The sequence below is a fragment of the Ursus arctos genome, unplaced genomic scaffold (assembly GCF_023065955.2).
Source record: "Ursus arctos isolate Adak ecotype North America unplaced genomic scaffold, UrsArc2.0 scaffold_29, whole genome shotgun sequence".
In the NCBI taxonomy this organism is placed as follows: domain Eukaryota; kingdom Metazoa; phylum Chordata; class Mammalia; order Carnivora; family Ursidae; genus Ursus; species Ursus arctos.
The window spans coordinates 35,002,813-35,014,253 of NW_026622974.1; the positions used below are offsets into that span (position 1 = coordinate 35,002,813).

At 39.3% G+C, this 11,441-nt stretch overlaps 1 protein-coding gene across 2 annotated transcripts in view; it reads right to left on the reverse strand.

The window, feature by feature from the left end:
- Positions 1–11,441, reverse strand: part of UBE3D (ubiquitin protein ligase E3D) — a 367,577-nt gene that overhangs the window by 148,065 nt on the left and 208,071 nt on the right. The gene's annotated exons all lie outside the window — the stretch shown is intronic.

The following is an 11,441-nucleotide window of genomic DNA, read 5'->3' on the forward strand; positions in this document are numbered from 1 at the left end:
ATACCTGTAAGACCATCAGAGAAAGAATTGTGAGCTGTGGAATTTATATCCAGTCAAGCTATCCTTCAACTTTTATAAAAGCTTCAGTCAAACCACTTAAAATATGTAAAAATTCAGGGAATATTGCCATGATTCTTCCTTAAGAAAACTACTGGATGACAAGTTTCATCCAACCAAAATATAGCTGGGGAAAGTAAGCAAGAGTTGGCTGATGAACATTAAATGTACTTCACTATAAATCAAAGAAAGAATATTTTAATATGATATAACTAACTAAAATCGTGAGATGATTGTGAAATAAGGTGATAAGTTTTCTGCTTCCCTCATCTTTAATACCTGGAAATCAAAGGATGTCAAAGGTAACAGAGTCAAATAATACAAATTTAAACATACTTAGCTGTTCAAAGGGAAATACTTTAAAAGCTAGTAGTATTGATTGAAATAACTTAATAAAGTAAAAAAAGAGAAGGAAGGAAGAAGAAACATGTGAATTTCAGTATTGCATATAGTAGGAAACTAACGAGTACAATCTAAAAAATGGAGGAACCACAGGGATTATATAAAAGTATAATTAAAAGGTAACTAGAACAAAAATACAAACTTCTTAATATCAGAAAAACTACACAGAGGCAAACTGAATGAAAACTGACCACAAAGTAAAAGACTCTTCAAAGTAGAAAAGGTAGCATGAACTAATATGATAGAATCCAGACCAAATGTACAGGTCGTATCAATAAATCTAAATGGCCTACGCTAATTGAAAGACAAAAACTGAATCATATATCAAAACCCAATTCTATATAGATGAAAAGTAAAAGTGATTCAGAAAGTGAAAATAAAGAGATAGCATTTTAACAAGCAAAAGCAAATAAAAAGGAAGCAGGGCTTATGATTTTGACTGGCAGAGTGGAATCCAGAGCAAAAAGCATTAAGCAAGACAAATAAATCTACTTGTAATGACACTACGTAAAATCTACAATGAAAACAATGGCTACGGATATTTCTGCACCAAAGAACAGCAGTATCATGAATACAGAAGAAATTATAGGAAATTCAAAGAAAAATACTGAGAAACACATTAGAAGTTAAAGATTTGAAGTCATCTCTCTCAGTCTATTGACAAATAGCATAGAGGAAAAATAAGTCAAGTTACAGAAGAATAAAATGAAGATTAACAATAGAGATCTAACTGATAAATATGAAATTCTGCACCCTGGAAAACTGAGACTATACCTTAATTTCATATAAACATAAACATTCACAAAAACTAACAACATATTATACCACAAAGATAACCTTGTAAACTGGGAAAAGTAGAAATCACAATTCCATCTAGAAACAGTAAAACCCTCCCTTAAACCACTCTAGTCAAATAGTAACCAAAAAGCCAAATTCCAAATTTCTGGAAAACAATGTTTTATGATACTGCAACATATCAGGAGGAATAAGATATAGCTAACACAGTGCTAAAAGAAAAACTGACAGCCTCAAATGCCTATTTGAATAATAAAGAATAAAGACAAATGACACAAGCAACTGACATTAAATGTTACGTATGGATCAGCAAAATTAACAGAAGGGGAACATACGAAGGGGAGTAATAAAGACAACATAATAGTAAGTAATACATTAGAAACAGATACAGTGGAACTTCTAAGTAGATACAAAAACTTTTTAAGAAGGAAGAGGAAGGATGAATAATTAAGTAACATTATCAAGAAAAAAACAGAGAAGAAAAAATTTCACACACAAACAAATATAACAGATAAAAGATATAATAGAGGAAATGACCCTATATATCACATTACCAAGGAATAAAATTATCAAGAAATGCACAAGAACATTAAGAAGAAAAGTTTAAAATGCCACTGAATAAAACAAAAAATGGCATGAACAAATGGGAAGACCTACCATTTTCTTAGGATGACCCGATATTACAAGGAGATCAATATTCGCTAAGGTAATTAAATATTTAATGATATCCCAATAAGAATACCAATTTACATCTGAACCAAACAAGTGAATTTTAAAATCCATGTAGAAAAAAATAATATTCACAAAACTTTGACAATGGAGAGCAATAAGAAGAGCTAGTATCACTAAATTTTTATAAAATTCTCAAGTCTCAATAATTAAAACAGTGTTTTGCTATATGAACAGATAGAGCGATAAGTTTAGAAATAGACCCAACTTCATCAGGTGATTTAGGATGTCACAAAGGTGACATTCCCGTAAGTGAGGCAAAGGGCAATGGTGCTGGGAAAAATGCATAGCCCTACGGGGAAAATAGCCACGCCTTGAACCAGGATCATTTCTAGATGGATTAAAATGTTAAAAGTAAAAAATTAAACATAAAAATACCTGATGAAATGTCATGGGAGAAGTATTTTTATATAACTCATGATGTTCTAAGTTTGACACGAAATCCAGAAGTCACAAAATAAAAGGCCGATAATTTAAAAAACGTACACAAAGTACAAATTTCCACATGGCAAAGGCAAAATACGAAGAAAAAAAGTAAATAAAAAAAAGAAGAGGGGCGCCTGGGTGGCACAGCGGTTAAGCGTCTGCCTTTGGCTCAGGGCGTGATCCCAGCGTTATGGGATCGAGCCCCACATCAGGCTCCTCTGCTATGAGCCTGCTTCTTCCTCTCCCACTCCCCCCTGCTTGTGTTCCCTCTCTCGCTGGCTGTCTCTATCTCTGTCAAATAAATAAATAAAATCTTTAAAAAAAAAAAAAAAAGAAGAAGAAGAAGAAAAAGAACCACAACCTATTTACACACACATCCCCACTGCTCATATTGCTAAATTAAAAGGAGCCCATACAACTGAAATGTAAAAGACTATGAACAGTTCACAGAGGAGGAAGTAAAAATGGCTCCTGAACATATGAAAACACACTAAACACTGAAATGATGTTTTCCACTTGTGTTGGCAAAGATCAAAGAGTGAGGTAGGACCCTGGGCTGGCAAGGGGAAGGGAAAAGGCGTTCTCATGCAGCGCTGCGGGAAGGCCAGATGCATTCAACCACCATGGAGGGCTTTTTAACAATAGCATAATTACCACAGTCCCACCAGCAACTTCACTTCCATAAATGTATCCCATGGATAGATATACAGTCACATATCTGATATGGTGCTTGTACGAAGGTGCTCATAGTCACAGAGAACCAGCAAACATTTGCAAACAACCAAAATGGACACATTAACAGGGAAATAGTTAAACAAAATTTGGTGCATCCATACAATAGAATCAGAAAGAATAATAATGTACTGAAATGAATGTACTGAAATGGAATGATCCCCAAGAAATAATGGTAAGAAAGGGAAGGGAGGAAAGAACGGAGGGTGGGGAAGGAAGAAAAAAAGTGGTGTAGAACAGTGGTATAAAGTTGGGGTTCAGGCTTTGGGAATGGACACACATATTTGCTTATATACACATGGGCACAAACTATCTCTGGAAGGATACATAAGAAATTGGTTACAGTTTCTCAGCTGGGGACAATGGTAGAAGAGAGATCTGCCTTTCCCTATACAACCAAAAGATGCCTTTGGAATTTTTTGTATAAATCTGTTTTTGAGTCTATAGGTTAGATTTGGCCTATAGATTGCTAGTTTGAAATATCATCATAATCATTAAGCCAAAAGTGATCATTTTTTATCATAAAATTACTTTCTAATTTTATCTGTCTAAATGCATTAGCATATTGGAATTATGCAATCGACTTTATCCCAGTATGACTATTATTACAATATAAGTACCATAACTCCTAATGCCCCAAATCCCAAGTCCATTCCAAAAATAAAGTATTTTACTATGTCGAAGATGGGATTATTCTATTGCAGACTAAATCATACAGAGTTTTGCTTGACAATCCTTCTATCTCTGACATGATAACCCTACAGTGTAGGTTGATTCATTGAGACTGAAAAAAAATATTTTTAATCTGTCTTGTTAGAAATTCAAGGAAGAGAAAAAGGAAAGAGAATAGTTTATTTTGCTCTGTCCATCTCTCAAGAGAAATATATGCTACATTTGCTCATATTTGGGGGTGAGCTTAAAAACATAAAGGCTGATAAATAGTAAGTAATCATATACAAAGAGAAAGAGACATCATATCTGACAGCATAATCTCAGAAGAAAATTTTTCTTTTTTAATCAGAAGGGTTAAGAAACAAAATCACCCCAAATTGACTCCAAATCGCTCTATAGATTCAAATCTGTTTTGTCAGTCCCGGAATGGTCTGAATTTCTCAGATTCGAAGGCCTTTTGACCTTTTTGTAATGTTTATATTGTCAGCCCACACAATTTCTTGTATACAGCTGACTCCCAATTAAATCTGTAATGGATTTCAACCAACCCAATACTTCCTATTTTGAGTAATAGTTAGTGCCGTGTCTAAAGAACCTACTGAAAATGATATCTACACAACGATCTCATTTTCAAGTTTTTCCTCCCAAAAGACTACTTCCACTTCTCACCATATAAACTGAAATTACCCACAGTCTGTATTGGACTGTTTAACCATATACTCTGGGCTATTATTTCATATAAAAGGTTTTTGGTGAAACAAGAAGAGTGTTCTCTTGAACCTTGCCCTTTAATTATTGTAAGCTCCTTGGGGACTGATGGTCTAACTTCATAGCAAGTAAGAGAACGGATCTAGGAAACAGTGCTAAAATTAAACATTCCTTCCAAATGTTGCAGGCAATCCTAAACCGTGAAACGCCTGCCAACCCCCTGAGAAGATCAATAGAGCAACCACTGGGCATATGAAGCAGAACCGCCCACTGCAAAGTCCACTTAATGAAAATCCCCAATGGGCACTAGGTCTGCAATATAAGCACATTCTTACAGAATAGATTCCCTTTGTCTGTGCTTCTGACTCCAGTGGATGGTCCAGTGAGCAATTAGGCCTGCAAACACTAACACCTACCAGCCCCAAACTGATTAGATGGCCTCACATAAATAAGACTAGATTATTTTGGACTTCTTGCCTTTAGGAATCACTAGAGTACTGATACTAAACACAAGTATTTTGGGGTCATTTTCAGCCATAAGCCTTTTTCACTAAGAAATTCAACTCTGATCAGCAAACATTTAGATTGGCTTTTGTAGAAAAAGCACTTTGTCTTTTACCGACCGGCAAATTTATCCATGTCTTTTGGTTTGCTTCATTAAATTTAATGCACATGTATCATACATTATTTTTAAGAGGAAAAACACTCTCAAGTGTTACTGGCTCTTCCTAATAAATCCATCAGTACAAGGGGGGTACGCTGTATCTACTTTGCAATTCTGTAGTAGGTTAGAATCTCCCTTTCAACAGCAAGTTATTTATCTTACTAACAATCCATCAAAATAAATATCTCCTAAGGTACAGTATTATTAAATATTTTTTACAGCTGAAATTCCCCAACCCCTTAGGCAGAATTAATAGCTTTTGTTCATACATACATCATGATGCTTCTCACATTTTTAATGGGTGCTGTTGTTTGATGGATCTCTTATTACCAGCAGATTGGGACACACACACACACCCCCCCCCGAAGGTGGACCACAGGTCTTATTCATCTCTGAATAAGTCCCAATAACTTGCACAGAGCCTTCCACAGTATGGATGAATAAATAATGAAATCTTGTAGTCAGAAGATCGTTGTGCCTAATTCCCATAGCAATGCTGGGATGAGGATGGCAGGGCAGAGAGGGGCGGGGTGTTGAAGCACTAAAACTATTTCCCCTGAGTTCCCTCGGTCTCCTTCTCCCTTCAATTCTATTGCTACAATATAACTCTCATCTGAATGTGGCAGCTGCTGCACAGAATGGCAATTTAGACCCATGACAGTTCAGTGCAGGGACAGGCAGCCTATGGCACTGAAATGACAACACGGTTCCTGAAGTCCCCGGTAGTGACACACTGTCACACTGCCCACTGCATAGCCCTCTCTCAAGTCTCTCCCACAGAGCCTCTCCCCTCTCCCTCGCTCTGCTCCGTCTCTGCTACTCTCTCTTCTTTCCTGCTCCATTATTCCCACTGCCCTGCTTGTACCCAGGATAGCCCATGCACTAAAAATATTGCTGGGTAAGATGGAAAATGTCGACAAGCAGAGTGTCACCACTTGTCTTTCGCTTGCCCGGGACAAAAATCATTAGTGGATTCTTAAGACACTTACCTGCAACCTCAAAAGTCTAAAACAGGGCTAGAGACAGCCACCAGCAATTAATATAAGTGGCCATGGAAGATAAAGTCTGCTTGCAATCTCTATGGAATTGTTACCTTCTTAGCAGTAGAAAGTTTTAATTTATTTAAGCCTTAGTACTGAACTCACCAAAAAATATCTTCCTGTTGTTTTCCTTAACCACCCCCTAACCCCGTTCTGATGACTGGTAGTGGTTCTGCTGGAGCACTGTGTTTAGAATAATCAAGAAGGAGCATCCTGGCCCAACAAGAAAAGGTATTATAGGAGCGCCTGGGTGGCTCAGTCAGCTGAGCATCTGCCTTCAGCTCAGGTCATGGTCCCACGGTCCTGGGGTCCTGGGATGGAGCCCTGCATCGGGTTCTCTGCTCAGCAGGGAGCCTGCTTCTCCTTCTCCCTCTGTCTACCACTCTGCCTACTTGTGTTCCCTCTCTTTCTCTGTCAAATAAATAAATAAAATCTTAAAAAGAAAGAAAGAAAAGAAAAGGTACTATAATGCATTAGCAACGTCTTGCTAAGTGATCAAGAATAAAGAGCAATGACATACATGCCAGTTATTTGCCCCATTTGCCTAACTCTCTCATCTGGTAAATTACTACTCTTGATGTAATCATCAGGGCTTGCAAAGTTTATTTGATTCATTCCACAATTAACTGAACTCGAGTACGACTTAATTAGAATTGAGTACGAGCCGGCACTGTGCTGGACACTGGGCATATAAAGATAACTCAGCAGTCCTTACTCTCAGGCAACAGAGGCTAGCTTCTCACAACCACAATATTCTGTTTGCACGTCAGTACAACCAGCCAGCAGGCAATGTGGTCCGCGTTCTTGCAGTTTAGGAAATGGCTGGCATAGAACCATCCTTTTAATCTAACAAAGAAATCTTAACCTTGGATTTCCAAAGGACCTAAACCACCAGAGGGGAGAGGAGGTAGGGAAGAGATGAAATAGGTAAAGGGGATTAAGAGGTACAAACTTAAAATTATTAAATAAATCATGGAGCTGAAAGTACAGCTTAGGGAATATAGTCAGTAATATTATAATAACTTTGTATGGTGACATTGTAATTATACTTATAGTGAGCTTTTGGTAATATATATACTTGTTGAATCACTATGTCATACGCCTAAAACTACTGTAATATATGTCCACTATACTTCAATTAAAAATAAAATAAATAAAATATAACCGAAAGAAAAATCCCATTTACAATGAACTCCCACAGTGTAAAGCAGATAGACAGAAGTCTAATAAATAGACCTACATAAAAAATAAAATACCTAAAAGAGGATAAAATTTTTAAAAAGCCTAAACCAGTCAAAAATATTCCAAAGGGTCTCTCCAGATTTTCTGGTTACATGTGAAAGGGGCTTAGGGCCTATGATATAGATTTAAGTAATTAAATATTGAGTGTTGTCACTCCAAAGAGTTTGAGAATCTGTGGATGACATATGTAGCACACGATCCCGGTAACAATAGCTGACAGGAGGACAAGCCTAGAGAAATAACAGGTGAGAGCAATATGGCTCCACACAGACATGAGTATCTGCCATGAAAACACCGACTAACTTTCCAGACTGATCAGTTCAGGGCGAGGTGTAACAAACGCAGAAGCTGTGACATTGACACAACCACGCTGGGAGTCACACCTCGTCCGTCTGTGCTGAGAAGTGTTGTTTCCTTGCGGAAGGAGGAACCCTTCAGCCTGAGAACCAGGGCAGCAGCAGGGCGAAGAGGGACAGATCAGAATGGAAGACGCACAGCTTAGTCCTCTGATCTGAACCACGGCCTGTCCTCAGGGTCTCCTCCTCTCTCCATCCCTCATCCTGGTGGCTTCCCATCGGAATCCTCCCCAGCATTAGGCTGCTGCTGTTTTCTAGATCTCAAAACCTTGTTTGTGACAGAACAGCCTCAGATATCTATTATCTGAGCAAATTTGGGGTTCTCTTTACTTGCTTGAGTTAAATTTGTACATAGGCTTAAGAAAAGTCTCCCAGCTTTTTTGAACTAGATATATGCACAATATCAAATATATAGTTTTTAACTAGATACATTCCAACAGGAATTGGGAGAGGGTGTGTTTTCCCCCACATTAGCCAAAATAAATCCAAGAATTTGTTTACTTCCAGCTGTGGCACTCTACACAAAAGTGAAAAGACAGGTATCCTCCCCACCCTTGCGCCCCTGCCTTTGTTAACATGACAAGGTTATTTCTCAAGGTGCTGTCCTCACCACCCATCTCAAAATCTACCTAGGAACTATTAGCATGCAGATTTCTGGGCCCCAGATGGGAACTATTAAGGGCCCATAAATCTGCATGTTAACAAATTCACCGGATGATTCATAAAGGGATTGAAGTGTAAGGATCTCTACCATTTTAGGGTAATTGCTCAATGGAAAAGGGCTTTTCCATCTAGTCCTTAAAGGCATTTAAAATATATCAGCAAGGGGCCCCAGGGTGGCTCAGTCAGTTAAGCCATGGACTCTTGATTTCTGCCCGGGGCATGATCTCAGGGTCCTGAGAGTGAGCCCACCTAGGGCTCTGCTGCTTGATATCCCTTTCCACCTGCCCCTCCCCCCGCTCATGCTGTCACTCTCTCTCTCTCAAAAAAAAATTAAAATTAAATAAAATATATCAGCAAACATAGTCACATCTGTTCAGTAGCATTAGGAAATTTCAAAGTTCAGGTCACTGGAAATTCCCCGAAAGTTGCGAGAGCTCCAACCCCCGCCCCTCCTCCCATCAGCCCCAGGAGTTTAGAATAATCCTATTCCCTGCGTGCAAGGCAAAGGAAGGCTGCGGGTGTGTGTCCTGCGGGCAGGCTAGGACTGCTTACAGACTGGGGACAGATCTTCAACCTTCAGAGCCCCCCCCCTCCCCCCGGCAGCGGGGTCCCCACCCTTCGCAGGATGGGCAGAAGCCGGATCTCCTCCGCACGCCTCGGACCCCCCGTCTTGCTGTTTGCTGGAGGATATTCCTGGCTCCGGAAGGGCAGCTCCCAAAGTGAGTCACAGAGGGATTTTTGTCTCATCTCTGGCCGGTGCTGCTCACAGCCCATAAATCCTCCTGCCCCCATCGATCAACAGCAGACACAACAGAAGTGGATCCCGGCAAGTTTCAAGTTCAACGTGGTCGCTGAGGGAAAGCACACTGTTTCTGATTCCCCAGTTCTTTTTAAGGAAGAAGAGCTCGGAGAGAAATACAGAAAATCGTTCTCGTGCTGTTTTCAAATATCTAACCCTTCACTTTGTTTAACTTCAACAATTGCCTGAGTTGTGACCACTTTTAAACCCAGGTTCAAGTGAAATACTAAGTTCCCTACTTGATTTTACTCAGTATGGATTTTCTTCTCTAACACCTCAGAAGAGCAGTTACTTTGATTCAGACACACCTCAGGTCACACTTATTAGCACACACAAGAAAGCCCCCATGCTAATGCTGGGATACAATGAAAATATTTGAATTTGTTCATTTCCAAAGTATCTGTAAGCCTCTCGGTGCTCCTCTTGTGCTTCTAGCAAATACACTTCGACCCCTCAAATTCAAAACATGACTTTGTACAGGATCACACGTACATGAAAGATCTATACCCAAGGAAAGAATTTAAAAGTTAGAGACAAAAATGACTAGAAGTTAGTCTAAAACCCTCCTCTTGCAATTACAGAAACCGGATTCTGTAGGGTGAACTCAAAATTTCCTTCCAGCACTGAGACTGATTTCCTAATAGGGCAGAAGCTATTGGTGCCTTCCTTTACCCCTTGGTCAGTCAGGGTTCCCACACCTGCCCGTGGCTTCCTACAGTAAGCACCTGCCCAAGGGAGAGCTGAGCTTGCCTGGGTAAGGAGGGAGGTGCTGGGGAGTGAACAGTTCTCAGCTAGTGACACAAGAAGTTAGATTATTACCAGCATTGTGTCCCCAAGCTCTACGGTGCACCATATCCCAAACGTGGGTCACCTGCCTGCTGACGCACCCTGTGTGGGCTTCCCTGTCCCGCTTGGCCACTCCCTGCTTGCTCTCAAATCTTGTCTTGGGATGTGCTGCTGGGGGTTACACCCAAGTCCCCCAGCTATGGCAGAAAGTGAAAGCCAAGGTAGCTTGGTTTTGCATTTTAAAAAGACAAATAGGTCAGATTAGGTCATGGGAACTTAGAGGAAGAGGTAAACAGGTCTGTCTCAAACAGCGTGAGAGGTGTTCATCCCGTCCTCTCAAGTGCCAAGTTTCCAGAATCTTTGTCTCAACACACACTCGGGAGTTATTATGCATTGAATAACAATACACATGAATCAGGCTCAAAACTGACCTAATGAGGTATGTTGAGGTAAAACTCAAAAAGTGGTATTTCCTCCAAACCCAAAAGCAGCATTTGGGATACTTGCCTTGGGACAGCAGAACATAAGAATTCTGTAGACCTCTTATTTGATTTAAACAAACCTGGTGTCTCCATTGGTTCATTATGTTTCACTTTTACTTTAACCAAGACACTTCTATACCTCCATTTCATTAAATTTGTATTGAAGTAACCCTAGAAATACTTGCTTTAAAGCTTTGCTTTTTACTTTCTGTTCTTACTAAACTGCTATCTGATAGCACTTCAGTCTCTATAACAATACACAATTTTTATTAAATAGGTTTTATGGAGAATTTACAGGTTTCCGAAACAAAGGCTTTTCTGTCTTCCATTGTTATATTGATGGATATGTAAAGACATGAAAAGATGACTTTAAATTTGAGCCTTTGCTCCACTGAGTCTGAGGTCACTCAAAAGATGAATTTAGGATGAAAAATGTAGTCATATGGTGTATTTCTTCCCAAGGAAAGATATTACCTTAAAAATAGTTATTGCCGCAGCCACACTCACAGAAGAAAAAAAAAAATCCATGTTTTCCATGACAAACCGAAACATAAGATTGTAAGTGAGCAAGTGAATTTGCTGAGACCACTCAGTGAGCCAAAGGTCTGAGTGAAAACAGGCTGCAGGACCCTAATTCCAGATCATGCTGTCTAAACAAAAGTTGGTTATTGAATCTCACTGCCAAGCAGAGGCGGCTTTACCCTACATCCAAGGAAGCCTTACTACACGTGCACATAATATTTCCAGAGCTCTGGGTGGCCCTCTCGTATCATCTCACATGTCATATGGTTTTGTAAAATTTGCAGAAGTGCAATTCTTTTTACTGTAATTAGTTAAAATCTGTCTCCTAAAGAGGACCTCCCCAAATGTTATAAGCTTCAGATTCCA